Source organism: Sus scrofa, chromosome 18 (assembly GCF_054392235.1).
Source record: "Sus scrofa isolate SSC_HxYL_T2T_F1_AM1 chromosome 18, Sscrofa_HxYL_maternal_Yorkshire_Landrace_v2.0, whole genome shotgun sequence".
NCBI classification, from domain to species: domain Eukaryota; kingdom Metazoa; phylum Chordata; class Mammalia; order Artiodactyla; family Suidae; genus Sus; species Sus scrofa.
Window position 1 is genome coordinate 14,015,013 of NC_139400.1, and position 14,968 is coordinate 14,029,980.

The 14,968-nt window shown below is 43.2% G+C and overlaps 1 protein-coding gene across 12 annotated transcripts in view; it reads left to right on the forward strand.

Moving 5' to 3' along the window:
- The window catches only part of KMT2C (lysine methyltransferase 2C), a 286,602-nt gene that overhangs the window by 82,461 nt on the left and 189,173 nt on the right, over positions 1–14,968 (forward strand). The window lies entirely within an intron of this gene.

Sequence of the window (14,968 nt, forward strand, 5' to 3'; positions counted from 1 at the left end):
TTCATCGCTGTGGAGGAATATTTTATTAAAGCAAAATTAAAACTGGGATAAACTAATTCCAGGCCATTAGTATGCTAGCTTGTAGTAGATTTTTGGTTATGAACTATGCAGTGTTTGTCTAAAGCTTCGTGTGTTAGTATGTATATGAGAAAAAAAAAAGTATGTTCCATCAGTGAATAATTCTGTGAACTGCTGGGAGAAACCAGACCAAATACTTACTTTCTTGTCCTCTGGACTTTTAGGAACCTTAAATAAGCTGAAGTGTATTGTGTATCTGCCAAAAGAAGATAGGATACGTTGCCTGAAGTAGTTTCCAAAATTTACACAAGTTGGTGGTTTAATGAGTTGTCAGAGGGACTGGATTTCATATTGTGTTCATAAGATATCTCTGCAAGACAGCCTCTCAAGTTGTCAGTGTTCTTACAGGTGTTGGTGTTGGGTGCAGAATGCCATCCAGTTTTTAGAGAAAATGAGAAAGTGCTATCTCTTTGAAAATGTAATTCTCTATAAAGCAGTTTGGTTATCAGATACATTGCTGTTATCCACCTGTAATTCTTGCAAAAGCCTCCAGCAGTCCTACGGTTCTCACTGCTTTTCCCCATGGGGTCTAGTTAAGTAGAGAAATAAGAGTGAAGCTTGGAAGTTGAGAAGTGTCCCTTTCACCCTTTGGTGCACATTCATTAACACAATGCTTTAAACTTGGGTTTACATCAGGTCCCCACTAGTTATTTTGCGTATGATTTTTTCCTTTAAAAATTTTTCTGTACTTTGTACTTTTATTTTCTCGTGAAGAGGTTTTTTGGTAGTTTTCAGTGGCATTACTTCCAAGCTCCTCACTGAAGCCGGTGCTATCAGCTTGTACCCCAGGTCCCGTTTAGTGGCACTCAGCCCTTTGAGCCCTCAGAGTGCCCTGTCTTATTCTCTCAAGATTTGGCATCTCCCTTTCCATTTTCCTCTGCCTCTCCCATTGTCAGTTTTAATAATCTACTCAATACCCAGACCTCTTTGCTCCTTGACGTCCTCGAAAATCCTATTCTCCAACCCACCTCAGGCACTCATTCTTAAGGCCATGCTTTAGCCTTGGTATCACTCACCAGGACAGCTGCTTTTTCGCTTCCAGAACTTGTGTCAGTTGTCCCAACTACTGCCTCCTCTTTACCAGCACACGTCCCTAATATTCGCACCGCAGTAGTTCTCCAATCATACCGAGTTCTCCAACTTACTGATCTTACTGATGGGGTTTGTCAGCCTCCTTTTGTAGCTCAGCTTCTGTGATGCATTATTGTGGTCACTCTCTAATGCACTCCAAACTCCTTCACCTTCTTCCTATTATTTCGCTTTTGTAACAAAACCCAAATTCTGCATTTTAGCAGCCAAAATGGCTGGAGAAAAATAAACTTGCTGACTGGTGGCATTTTACATTTAGGACCTCAGTGGATCATGATTGCTCCTCTCCATTCATTGTACTTTGGCTTAGAATTCCTCTCCCATTATCAGTGATATTTTTTAACCCACCTTCTCTTCTCTCTTCAAACTTCTCCTTGTCACAACTCTTCATTCTTCAGTTGATGATCTTGCTTATTTCAGTGAAAAAAATAATAGAAGCAATCAGGAAAGAAATTCCGCATACACCAACCATCACATCTTCTCTCCTGCTTGCATCTCTGCCAATCTGTTTTATCTTCCCTACTGTTGAAATTGGATGAAAAGTCTCTGGGCTTAGCTAAGACTCTTCTACCTGCATCCTGGATTTTGTCCCCTTTCATCTCTTGTGGACTTTGTGCCTTCAGTTTTCTTGGTTTCCAGCATCATGAATTCCCTTTCTCAATGAATCATGTCCAGAAGTATTAGCATTTGCTGCAGTATCACCTTTCTTAAACACAAGTAACTTCCTATGATCAGATATCCCCTTTTAGCTACTGTGTTGCTTGCTTCTCTGCTCATCTTTATAGCAGTAATCTTTGAAAGAATTGTTTGTACTTATGCTTGCTCCTCATTATTTTTGATAGGTAAGAAGTAGATTTGTTGAGAGAGATAGGCAGAGTGTGGGCCATCTCAGAAGGCCAGAGCTGCTTGGAAGACATACATTCCATAGACAGAATGTGCTCCATCTCGAAAGGTGAGAAGAGCAGCCTGAAGTATAGGGTGGTTAGTTTTTCTGGGCGGTGGTTGATTTCATAGGCTAACAAACTGCAGGATTATTCTATTTTGGGGAAGGGGCAGGGATTTCCAGGAATCCCCCCCCCCCCCAATTTTGGCCTTGTATGGTCAGCCTTGGAACTGTCATGGCACCTGTGAGTGTGTTGTGTAGCTGCTAATACATTACAGTCAGCGCATAAAGAGGCTTTAAGTTTCCTGGACAGCAAACCTTCTGCCATCTTGGGCCTAATTCTAATCAGATTTTGTCCTATCCTCAGTGGCTGTGTCATTTTCTTAAAAGTTGTGCTCTTCCCTCTTCCCTCCTGTTTCATTCCCTGTCGGAGACCAGATTTTTCTTTTTTGTGGCGGGGAGGGGTCGCACTTGTGGCATATGGAGGTTCCCAGGGTAGGGGTCCAGTCAGGGCTACTGCTGCCTACACCATAGCCACTGGGGATCCAAGCTGCATCTGTGACCTACACCACAGTTCACGGCAACCCACTGGATCTTTTAACCCACTGAGCGAGGCCAGGGATCGAACCTGCAGCCTCATGGTTCCTAGTCATTTGTTTCTGCTGCGCCATGACGGGAACGCCAGAGACCAGTTTTGAGCATTTTCTCATGAACCCACTCCAGTCAGGCTTTCTTCCTCCCATTCTACTAAAACTGTTCTTGACCTCATGTTGCCAGAATCACCTCTTAGTCTTTGTCCACCTTGAGTATTCTGTATGCAGTGAACCACTTTTTCGAGAGTGAAACTTTTTTTTAAATTTTACTTTCAGGATGCTGCATTCTCTGGCATTTTTTCTTTCTCACTGATCTCTCATTTTCTTTGATTCTTCTTACAGGTTAGGTGGTCTCATTCAGTTTAGTTGCTTTAAATATTATCTGTGTGCTCTTAACTCTAAAAATTGTATTACCAGGTCTTGTCCCGCCCTGAACGCACCCAGTAGCTTCAGTCTACTTCCTGACATCTCCTCTTAGATTCCTAACGAGGGTCTCAGCCTTAATGTGTCTTCTCTGGACTATTCGGCCTTGTCCCGACCTCCTCCTCTTCCAGTTTCCCACCTCAGTAAATGACATGCTGCGTTTACGAGGGACACACGGCGCTCCTGGACAGTCGCCGCCTGACTCCGCGCACTCTTCCTCGCCCCGCCGCGCCGGCATGGGTGGACTGCGGCAGGGCTTCCCAGCTGGGCTCACAGCTTTGACTCTTCACCCGTTCTAGATTTGTTTTCCACGTCGTGGCAGAGTGATCTTTGAAAACCCAAAGAGTCCTATTTCCCTCTGTCAACTCTCCAAGGCCTCCAGCGATGCCTAAAATAAACACAAAGTCCGCACACAGTCTTCAGGCTCCACTGACCTCGGCTGCTTGACCAGCCACACCGTCTCCTTGCCCCCTTGCTCTCTGGGCTCCAGCCACACTGCTTCACCAGGACTTGCCCTTGCTGTCGTCTTAGCTTGGAACGCCTTTCTCCCAGAAAGTCCTGGAACCTTAGTGCCTGGCTCCAGGCAGGTGTGACTCAGTGGCTGTCTTTGTAGAGAGGCCTCTCCTGAGCAGCCGTCGGAAGGCAGCATCTGGTGTGCTCTTCCTCTTCTCCGCTTCACTTTCCCCTTAGGGTTTAACAGATGGGATGTTATAACCCTTCTCAGTGTGTGTGTGGTTTTTTTTTTGGTTGTTTTTTTTTTTTTGGTCTTTTTGCCATTTCTAGGGCCGCTCCTGCAGCATATGGAGGTTCCCAGGCGAGGGGTCGAATTGGAGCACCAGGGCCACAGCAACGCTGGATCTGAGCCGCGTCCGCGACCTACACCACAGCTCACGGCAACATCAGATCCTTAACCCACTGAGCAAGGGCAGGGATCGAACCCGCAACCTCATGGTTCCTAGTCGAATTCGTTAACCACTGCGCCACGACGGGAACTCCAGCACTTCTGTGTTCATTTTGTGCATTTCACCCTAGAATGCAGGCTTCACAAGGGCAGGGCTTGGTCTTACTCACTGACTTGATTCCCAGGGCCTAGAATCCTTCCAGGTGTGTAGCAGGCATGGATTCATTAACTGAAGCAGTAGTACTTCTTAGGTTTCCCTGTATGCGTTTCCGAAGCTACTGCTGTACCTCACTGTGGAACATCACCGCATGTCTAAAATTCTGGCGTTTCATTTTTTTCTTGCCTGAAGAGCCCCACAAATAAATGATCTTCTCATACTGTCTCCCATGAGATGTCAAAGCAAATACAATTTACTGAGAGGGTTTAACAGGAGCACAATGTGCGCGCGTGCTCGCTCTCTCTATATATATGTATATATTTCATTCTGAAAGTCAGATGAGCCACACGTGTTCGTCTTTGCTCTGTCTGTGCTTGGAAAGACCTTTGTCGAGTCCCTCTGGTGAGTACACAGGGCAAGAGCAGTGAAGAAGAGGCTAAGGAACAGATGTTAAAACGGCCAACTGCAGGCACAGAGAAGGAAGCGTTCATACATTTCCAGTCAGTTTAAAAGTACACTCTGGTTGACAGCCAGGCTTTAGCATCTCTGCAGGGCTCCAGGCCCAGGGTTTATCGGAAGGTTTCTCACTCACCAAATTGTGCCCCCTGACACATTTCTTGAGGGGGTGTGTGGGTGTGGGGCAGGTGATGGGGATGAGGGTCTTAGAAATTGTCGTTGGGAAGTAGCAAGAATTCCCACATGCTTTTATGGTAAGAAAACCCTTATCTTTCTTTTGGCGGTGGTGCCTCTTGTCAGTTCTGTGTGCATTTTTCTTTATGAATATAATCTCCTTGGAATGAAGTGCTAGTTACTCTAGGAGAGAAATTCCACTTTTCTTTGAGAATCATTATATAATCAGGGCTTTGCAACTTGTTTTAGTTAATTATAATTGGCTAATTATGATTTAGCTAATTATAATTAAACTTTTTTCTTTTTTTAAACTGCTGAAGTAGTCATAGTGGGGCTAGTGGGAACCCCTTTTTGGCCGGTTTCTGAGTCCTTTTTTAATATCATGTCAAAATGTTTCAAAGCTCGTTGGCAACAGCATTTTTCAGGCTCATCTTTAATACTCCATGCCTCAGGATGTGAAGTTGATGACTCTGTAAGGACGCCTAGTTCTTTTTCGTATTAGTGTCAGAAGTCTAAGCTCTAGGGCCGCATGGCATATTAGTTCTGTTGAGAATGTTAATGATGTGCTAGTAATTGCATAGCTGCGAGGGTGTGCACACATGCTTATAGATGTCAGTTCACGTTGATACTTTGTTTACCTCTAGCATGGTTTTTAAATGGGCTTTAGTTTTTAGAACTGTTACATAGGTTCACAGCAAAATTGAGTGGAAGGCACAGAGGGTTCATATTGGCCTCTTGCCCCTACACATGCACAGCCCACCCATCATCAACATCCTCCACCAGCATTGGCACATTCGTTCCGATGGATAAAACTATACTGACACATCATTTTCATCCTAAGTGCAGAGCTTACATTGGGATTCAGTCTTGGTGTTGTGCGTTCTGTGGGTTTGGGCAAATGTGTAAGGACATGTATCTGTCATTACAGTGTCACACAGGTGCCTTCACTGCCTGATACTCCTCCATGTTCTGCCTCTTCATCCTTTTCCTCCCTCTAACCCTGGGAACCATTCTTCTTTTTACTGTCAGCCCAGTTTCGTCCTTTCCAAAATGTCGTATAATTGGAATCACATAGTATCTAGCCTTTTTAGATTGGTTCCTCTTACTTAGTAATGTACACTTAAGGTGCCTTTCATGGCTCGAGATCACGTTTGTTTTATTTTATTTTTTTTGTCTTTTTGCTATTTCTTGGGCCGCTCCCGTGGCATATGGAGGTTCCCAGGCTAGGGGTTGAATCGGAGCTGTAGCTGCCAGCCTACACCAGAGCCACAGCAGCTCACGGCAACACCGGATCATTAACCCACTGAGCAAGGGCAGGGATCGAACCCACAACCTCATGGTTCCTAGCCGGATTTGTGAACCACTGCGCCACGATGGGAACTCCGTGTTTATTTTAATTGCTGAGGAACACTCTGTTGTGTGTCCAGCAGTTTGTGTGTTCAGTCACCCACTGAAGGACATCTTGGTGACGTCCAGGTTTTTGCAGTTATGAGTAATGCTGCTGTAAACATTTGTGTGCAGAGTTTTGTGTGGACATAAGTTTTCAACGCCTTTGGGTAAATACCAAGGACCACGATTGTTGGGTCATATGGTGAGAGTATGTTTAGTGTCATGAAAAACTGCCAAACCATTTACCAAAGTGACTGCACCGTTTTGCCTTCCCACCACCTATGGATGAGAATTCCTGTTCCTTAGCAGCCTCCCCATAATTGGAATTGTTGGTTTTCTGGATTTTGGCCATTCTAGTAGGTATTTAGTAGTATTTCATTGTTTCAATTAACACTTTTCCTGATAGCATATGTATATGTGGGGCACCTTTTCATGTGCTTATTTGCCATCTGTATGTCTTCCACTACTCTTTTAAAGCCTTTGGCTCATTCTTTAAATCAGGTTGTTTATTTTCTTATTGTTGACTTTTAAGGGTTCTTCACATATCTTGGAGAACAATCCTTTACCAGATACATCTTTTGCAGTTGTTTTCTTTTCTTTTTTTGTCTTTTTGCTATTTCTTTGGGCCGCTCCCGTGGCATATGGAGGTTCCCAGGCAAGGGGTCGAATTGGAGCTGTAGCTGCTGGCCTACGCCAGAGCCACAGCAACGCAGGATCCGAGCCGTGTCTGCATCCTACACCACAGCTCACGGCAACGCCGGATCGTTAACCCACTGAGCAAGGGCAGGGATCGAACCCGAAACCTCACGGTTCCTAGTTGGGTTCGTTAACCACTGTGCCACGACGGGAACTCCTGCAGTTGTTTTCTGTCAGTCTGTGGCTTGTCTTTATATGTCTCTTGGCAGTATTTTCTGTAGAGCAGAAATTTTTAATTTTAATGTTGTCTAGTTTATCAATTGTTTTTCTCATGTATCATGCTTTTAGTGTTGTATCTAAAAAGCTATTGCCGGAGTTCCCGTCGTGGTGCAGTGGTTAAGGATCCGGTGTTGCCATGCGCTGTGGTGTCGGTTGCAGACGCTGCTCGGATCCTATGTTGCTGTGGCTCTGGCGTAGGCTGGTGGCTACAGCTCTGATTCGACTCCTAGCCGGGGAACCTCCATATGCCGTGGGAATCGGCCCTAGAAAAGGGGGGAAAAAAGCTATTGCCAAACCCAAGGTCATCTAGATTTTCTACTGTGTTATGTCTTAGGAGTTTTATAGTTTTGCATTTCACATTCTGTGATCCATTTTGATTTAATTTTTGCAAAGGGTAGAAGGTCTGTGTCTGGATTTTCTTTCTTTCCTTTTTTTTTTTTTTTTGGTCATTTTGTCTTTTCTAGGGCTGCACAGCTCATGGCAGTGCTGGATCCCCAACCCACTGAGTGAGGCCAGGAATCAAACCCTCAACCTCATGGTTCCTGGTCGGATTCAGCCACGACGGGAACTCCTCAACTTTACTTTTTTTTTATTAGAACTTTGACTTATTGTGTTAGTTTCTCTAGACTGTAGACTTTTCAAAATACTACTGGAGGGAACTTTTCCCAAATTATTCCTGGTATCAGTTTTGTTTTCAAGAATCTTAAGAGTTGGTGAGCATTTGCTTCAATCCTTTCTTCCATATTTTAATTAACACAAAGTTAAACAACACCTTCAGATTATGTCATAATCAGTTCTATCCAGCATTCTTTTTTTTTTTTTTTTTTTTGTCTTTTTGCCATTTCTTGGGCCGCTCCCGCGGCATATGGAGGTTCCCAGGCTAGGGGTCTAATCAGTCGGAGCTGTAGTCTCCAGCCTACGCCAGAGCCACAGAGCCACAGCAATGCAGGATCCGTGCCGCGTCTGCAACCTACACCATAGCTCACGGCAACGCCAGATCGTTAACCCACTGAGCAAGGGCAGGGACCGAACCTGCAACCTCATGGTTCCTCGTCGGATTTGTTAACCACTGCGCCACGACGGGAACGCCTATCCAGCATTCTTAATTCATACTAGACCTCAGCCTTACCCAGGGGACCTCATTTCTAACAAAGGAAGAACATAACCAAACTGGGGACTATGCTTGTGTCTTAGCTTTCTCTTTGCATTGACCAGTTTCTCAGTTATCCAAGTCTTTTCTAAGAATCACTTCAACTCTTCTCTTTGTGCATACCAACCCCAACTCCCTTTTCAGAAATTCTGCCTTTATCATTAGACCTCACTAATCCCATTTCTCTAGAGTTTTGGCACAGCCACAAGTGTCTGTACCTTACTTCTATGTAGAGACATTTTTAATAGATTCTGTGTTTTACCTATAAGTCCAGAGATGATATTTAATCAGTCTTAATCTCTGAATGAGTTCTCCAGATCAGGAGGCAAAACTCACTAAAAGCCCTGAAAAGGAGAGCTATTGTAAATGATAGATTAAAAAAAACAAAGCAAAACACCAACCATGGTTTCCAATTGCACATATAAAATATGATCTATTATTGTATGTTTTCTTTGCTCTGTATTAAACTTACTTGTATTGTGATAGCTACAGGAATTTTTGTGGACATCCTTTCCAACTTACGGAGTAAAACTTTAATTTTTAAATTTTCAAGTATTCATATGGATTTCCTCCTTATTATTCATTTCTAATTTTATTATATTGTGTTGGTTTTGTGCACTCTTTGTATTTTGAAATTTGAGGTTTCTTGACACATTCATCAGCTTTGGAAAATTCTCAGCTATTATATATTCAAATAATGTCTTTGTACCATTCTTTCTTCTTCTTCTTCTTTTTTTTTTTTTTTTTTTGGACTTTTTTTAAGGGTCACACCTGCAGCATATGGAGGTTCCCAGGCTAGGGGTCTCATCAGAGCTGTAGCAGCTGGCCTACACCACAGTCACAGCAACGCCAGATCCAAGCTGTGTCTGTGACCTACACCACAGCTCATAGCAGCGTTGCACCCATAACCCACTGAGTGAGGCCAGGGATCAAACAACCTGCATCAGATTCGTTTCTTGCTGAGTCATGACAGGAACTGTACCATTCTTTCTTCTAATTAAATGTTCATTAGACTGTTTCACTGTGTCTGTTGCCCTATACCCTCTCCTTTTTAATTTTTAATTAATTAATTAATTAATTTTTGTCTTTTTGCCATTTCTGGGGCCTCTCTTGCGGCATATGGAGGTTCCCAGGCTAGGGGTCTAATCGGAGCTGTAGCTACCAGCCTTCGCCAGAGCCACAGCAACGCGGGATCCGAGCCGCGTCTGCCACCTACACCACAGCTCACAGCAACGCCGGGTCCTTAACCCACTGAGCAAGGCCAGGGATCGAACCCACAACATCATGGTTCCTAGTCAGATTCGTTAACCACTGCACCACTACGGGAACCTTTTTTATTTTTTATCCTTTGTTCCTCATCCTCTGTTCTAGATAGATCTTCCAGTTTGCTTAATCCTCTTTCAGCTTTAGCTAATCTGTTAAATTCTTTGTTCTTTTTCAAGTTTGCAACATTTTATTGCCTCCTGAAAATTTTAATCCTTGATTTTTATTACTTTTAACATAGTAATAAATACAGTTACTTCAAATTTTTTGTTTAAATATTCCAATTTCTGGAGTCCGTGTTTTGTTTCAGTTATTTCTGTTGCTTCTCTTGTCTTGTCTCCTGATGTAATTGATTATATATGCTTTCGTGCTGGACAGTATACTTGACAGTTTCTTTATAGAAATAAACCGATGAAGCTTTCACCTCAGAAACGGTTTTTCTTTGATATATTTTTTTTCTGGTCCTCGGGGGCACTTTTACTTGAGGACCACCCAGTTTCCTGGCTCCGTTTTCTGTTCTAAGCATGTGACCCATAGCTGTGCAGCAGGCCTTGCAGAGGCTGATTTCTGGTTCATTCGTATTCTCAATGGCCAGCCCTTTGGGGATCCTGCCATCCCTGAGCCCTCCCGTCCCGGATGGTTGTAAACTTCCGCGACCGGCCATGAGTCTGTTGAACGTCACAAGTGCGTGCTCTTAGTTGCTTCTTCCTGAGCAACTGACACCCCCATGGGAAACACAGCCCTGAACACTGGGCTCACCTTCTTCACTGTTCTTCCTGGGCATTTTGTGTGGTAATTCTTTACTACCTTGTTAATTTTTTTGATGCTTGTAAGACTTGCTTGCTTTTTTTTTGCTTTTTGGGGCTGCACCCATGGCACATGGAAGTTCTTCGATTAGAGGGATCCAATCAGAACTGTAGCTGCTGGCCTAGGCCACAGCAGTGGGGATCTGAGCTTCATCTGTGACCTACACCACAGATCACAGCAGTGCCAGATCCTTTATCCCACTGAGTGAGGCCAGGGATCGAACCCATGTCCTCTCGGATACTGGTTGGATTCTTAACCCACTGAGCCACTGCAGGAACTCCTAAGCCTTGTTTGCTTTTAAACACTCAGTTTCCTTGTTTGTCTCCTGTGTGGGCGTTGTTTCACGTTGCCTTGTCTGCTATTAGTGAAGTAGCTGACATTCTCTGGAGTTTCCTCTGCATCCCAGTATGTGCTAGTTTGTGTAAAAAGTGTTGGCACTTGAACAGAATGTATAGCCTCTTTTGTTTCCTTGGATAGTGTATGAAGCTTCATATCCATTTATTAAATTCTTTCAGCCAGGGTATTGTTATTAAAAGTAAAATAATCCAAATTTCAAGAAAGGACAAAATCTATAGATCGTATATTAACATGTTCAGAGGTCAGATGGGTTTGAGTTTGCTTTATTTAGGCTCATTATTGTCACAAGGTCCCTGGATCATTGCATGTCTCTGTCCCTCCCCACCCCCTTTTGAGTCAGCTTCATCCTGAGGCCGTCTCCCCTTGGTGGCAGATGGCTGTCTGCAAACTTGGGTAGTACGTGAATTCCTGCCCATATCCCTGGAGAGGGAGCATGACCTTGTATCAGCTAAGCAGAATTTTAGGACCAGTTTTCATCATATGTCTATCTCTGCCCCAGTCTGTTTCAGAAGTAACCTAGTCTCTGAAATGCAAGTGTAATAGTTGGAGCGCCCTCCTGGAGTTAGGAGTAGGGGGGCGTGAGGGCCTCAGTGGCAGAGGCAAAGGAGGCAACCGTGATGGTCACCACGCAGCTCATGCTTCCAGGTTATGTTCTGGAGGTCCACCACCTGCCTCTGAACCTTTTATCTGCCTCCTCTGTTAAGGGCTGGGACACGTAGGCAGCTCATTTTTTATACTGCTTTAATCGAGCTGCTTTGCTCTGTAGATTCTAGCTCTCCTTTGTTTCAAAAATGTTTTCTTCAGAATCTTTGAATTTTTTTTCATTCAGTCTGTTTTCCTTGTCAAGTAGCAGTAATTATGCATATTTGTTGTGTGTGTTCTTCCTTGACCAATCTTTCATCGTTTCCACGGTTTTCAGTTCTTCTGTGGGTTTTCTCCAGTCCATCCGCCACATCACCAACGTGTTTTTCAGAATTGTTGCCTCATGTGATTCTCGTTTTCAGTTCTGCCGTTACTTGGTTTTCTTCAATTTCTCCACTTTATTTCTCACTCCTCACACTCTGGAGCTAAGCAGTGGTTAGAAGTTTAGGCTCTGGAGCCACATGACCTGTGGTTGCTTGCATCCAGCCTCCTCTGCTAACTGTGTTCAGAGGAACGTTCTTTAACCTCTTCCCTTGCTCCCTCATCTGTGAAGTGGCGCCAACAGCAGCTGTGGTTGGGGGCTTACCCCTCCATGGGTTTCCTGCACCTGACACACCTTGCTGGGTCCGCCGGGAGTGGAGGGCTTGACAGCTCCTTACCTGGGCCTTTTCTCAGGGTTGTGTTTGCAGGGAGTAAGTTTCCTGCTGGGATTGAGAGCAGGCTTGTGTCGTGCGTACTGTAAAAGCAGTGGTTCCCCACACTCTTCGTGCCTTGTAATACAGTTCACTTCCAGTGCAGGTTCATTTGGGCTCATGGTTTTGCCCCCGTGACACTTGGGGGCCAGGACGGAACTGACAGCAGTATCCTCATACAGTGAGCAATATGGCCCTTTGTCTTTGATTCAGGAGTCTGAGTCTTCTGCTAGCATCTCTGAAACGGGAACAGACTAACGTATTAGCTGGTGTAAAGTCCTTGGCCTGGCAGCTGTCTTCATAAGGTTGTTGTGAAGTTTAAACGAGTTAAAGCGTTTAACCACTGACTGCATTGCCTAGGACATAGAAAGCACCTACCGAATGCTAGCCATGAAGCTGTTTCTTTAGGTATTTTTATATTACTTGCATTGGATTTTTATGTCTAAATAAAGATTAGGCTCAAATGAAGATTAAGATCACTATAAATAATTGTTATATGGTGAAGATGTATATTGTAATTTGTTGGGTTTATTTAGTTTTTTTTTTTTTTCTTTTTTCTTCTTCTTTTTTTTTTTTTTTTTTGCTATCTCTTGGGCCGCTCCTGCAGCATATGGAGGTTCCCAGGCTAGGGGTCTAATTGGAGCTGTAGTCTCCGGCGTACACCACAGCCACAGCAACGCAGGATCTGAGCCGTGTCTGCGACCTACACCACAGCTCACGGCAACGCCGGATCGTTAACCCACTGAGCAAGGGCAGGGACCGAACCCGCAACCTCATGGTTCCTAGTCGGATTCGTGAACCACTGCGCCACGACAGGAACTCCCCCTAGTTTCTTTTTTTTTTTTTTTGAGAAAAACGAGTATCTAATAAAAACACATTTTTTCCAGTCACATAGAAAAACTAAAGGAAATACTTTTTTTTTTTTTAAATTATTTATTCTATTTTTTTTTTTTTTTTTTGTCTTTTTGTTTTTTGTTGTTGTTGTTGTTGCTATCTCTTGGGCCGCTTCCGCGGCATATGGAGGTTCCCAGGCTAGGGGTTGAATCGGAGCTGTAGCCACTGGCCTACGCCAGAGCCACAGCAACGCGGGATCCGAGCCGCGTCTGCGACCTACACCACAGCTCACGGCAATGCCGGATCGTTAACCCACTGAGCAAGGGCAGGGACCGAACCCGCGACCTCATGGTTCCTAGTCGGATTCGTTAACCACTGCGCCACGACGGGAACTCCGGAAATACTTTTAATAACTAAATAAATCCCCAGAGAGCTGTTGATTTTTAGCAATTACTATTTAAATTAATGTCACTGTGGTTTGGGGGTCTTTATAGGTATTGGACTCTTTTTCTTGATTCTTTTTGCTTACATTTAGAAAAATCACATTAAAATCATAATAGTAATGTATATTTGTGAAAATTATGAAAATATGGATAAGTATAAAGAGAATAAGCTAGCTATAAAAGTGTTAGCTCCCCCGGAACCACCATTTGACATTTTTTTGTATTTATCTATACGAGCTTACATCTAAAAGTCGTTACATGCCCGGTGAAAGTAGTGACTCTCTTGGTACTATTAATCATGGTTAGCATTTTGAGTAGTTTAGTGAATAAAGATAGGATAAATAAAATATTTTCCATTTCTAATGTTGTGCTCATTCTTTAGCTTTACAGCACATTGTGGATGTAGTGATACTAGACTCAGCAAGCTGCAAAGCCTGTTGGAGTGCATACTTGTTTTTTTTTTTTTTTTTTTTGGACCACTGCTCTTTAAAAGAGGAGAGGCACGGTCACACCATTTAGATCTGTTTCCTTCTGTCGTCTTAGTAGTGTAAAGGAAGCAAGAAAAGAATTGCCGGTTCCATGGAGGTTAAGAAGTTTGGAGAGAGAAAATAATTTTTATTCTACTTAGAAGTTGGCCAAAGCATAGAAGCATGCATGTGGTTTGGATAACTAGTAGAAACAGGATGTTGGTGTTGACGACCCAAACCAGCCCATTTAAAATCGTAGTTTATTTTTTCTCTGTGCTCTCTGTAGTTTATGTATTTATATATGATAAGGTTTATCCGCTTCCTTTATGTTACACAATATATAATTAATTAAACAATTATTGAACCTCGTCCAGGTTTTGTGATAGGCTCTGGTTTGTGAAACGGAAACCGTAGCTGCTTTAGTAGAGCGTAGAGTCTGGTGGAGGGCCATCTCCTGTGAATGTACACTGTTTTGTACCACTGACCCCTATGGCAGACCTTTTTCCAAATAATGTTTTAAAATGAATAAAATAAAATAATATCATAAAGACAGTTAAATTGAAATATCAAAATAGTAAAAAAGCCAAATTTGTAATTTCATAATGTATTATTTTTATTTACACTTAAATTATAAAGTCTAATTTATAATTACTGTAATTTAAAGTAGTGATGAGGTAAATGATATTTTGGGGATATCTGCAGACAGTGAATATGATACATTACCTGCTTTCTGTTGGTGACAGAGACATAAATATTGCTGTACCACTCTGCTTGTGTGTATGTTCATGATAAAATGGGGTTTTTAGAATTGTAAATCTCAAAGATTAATAAAAATAAAGATGTAGTTGCTCCCTCCAGCATCCTAGAACTCCTGATTAAGTGCATTTAAAACATTAATTAAAATATTGGGTGTGGGGGAGTTCCCATCGTGGCTCAGTGGAAATGAATCTGACTAGGAACAATGAGGTTGTGGGTTCAATCCCTGGCCTTTGCTCAGTAGGTTAAGGATCTGGTGTTGCCGTGAGCTGTGGTGTAGGTTGCAGATGTGGCTTGGATCTGGCCCTGCTGTGGCTGTGGTGTAGGCTGGCGTCTGTAGCTCCAATTAGATCTCTAGCCTGGGAACTTCCATATGCTGCGATTGCACCCCTTAAAAAAGCAAAAAAAAAAAAAAATAGATAGGGTGTGGGGAGTTCCCATTGTGTCTCAACAGTAATGAATCTGACTAGTATCCATGAAGTCGCAGGTTTGATCCCTG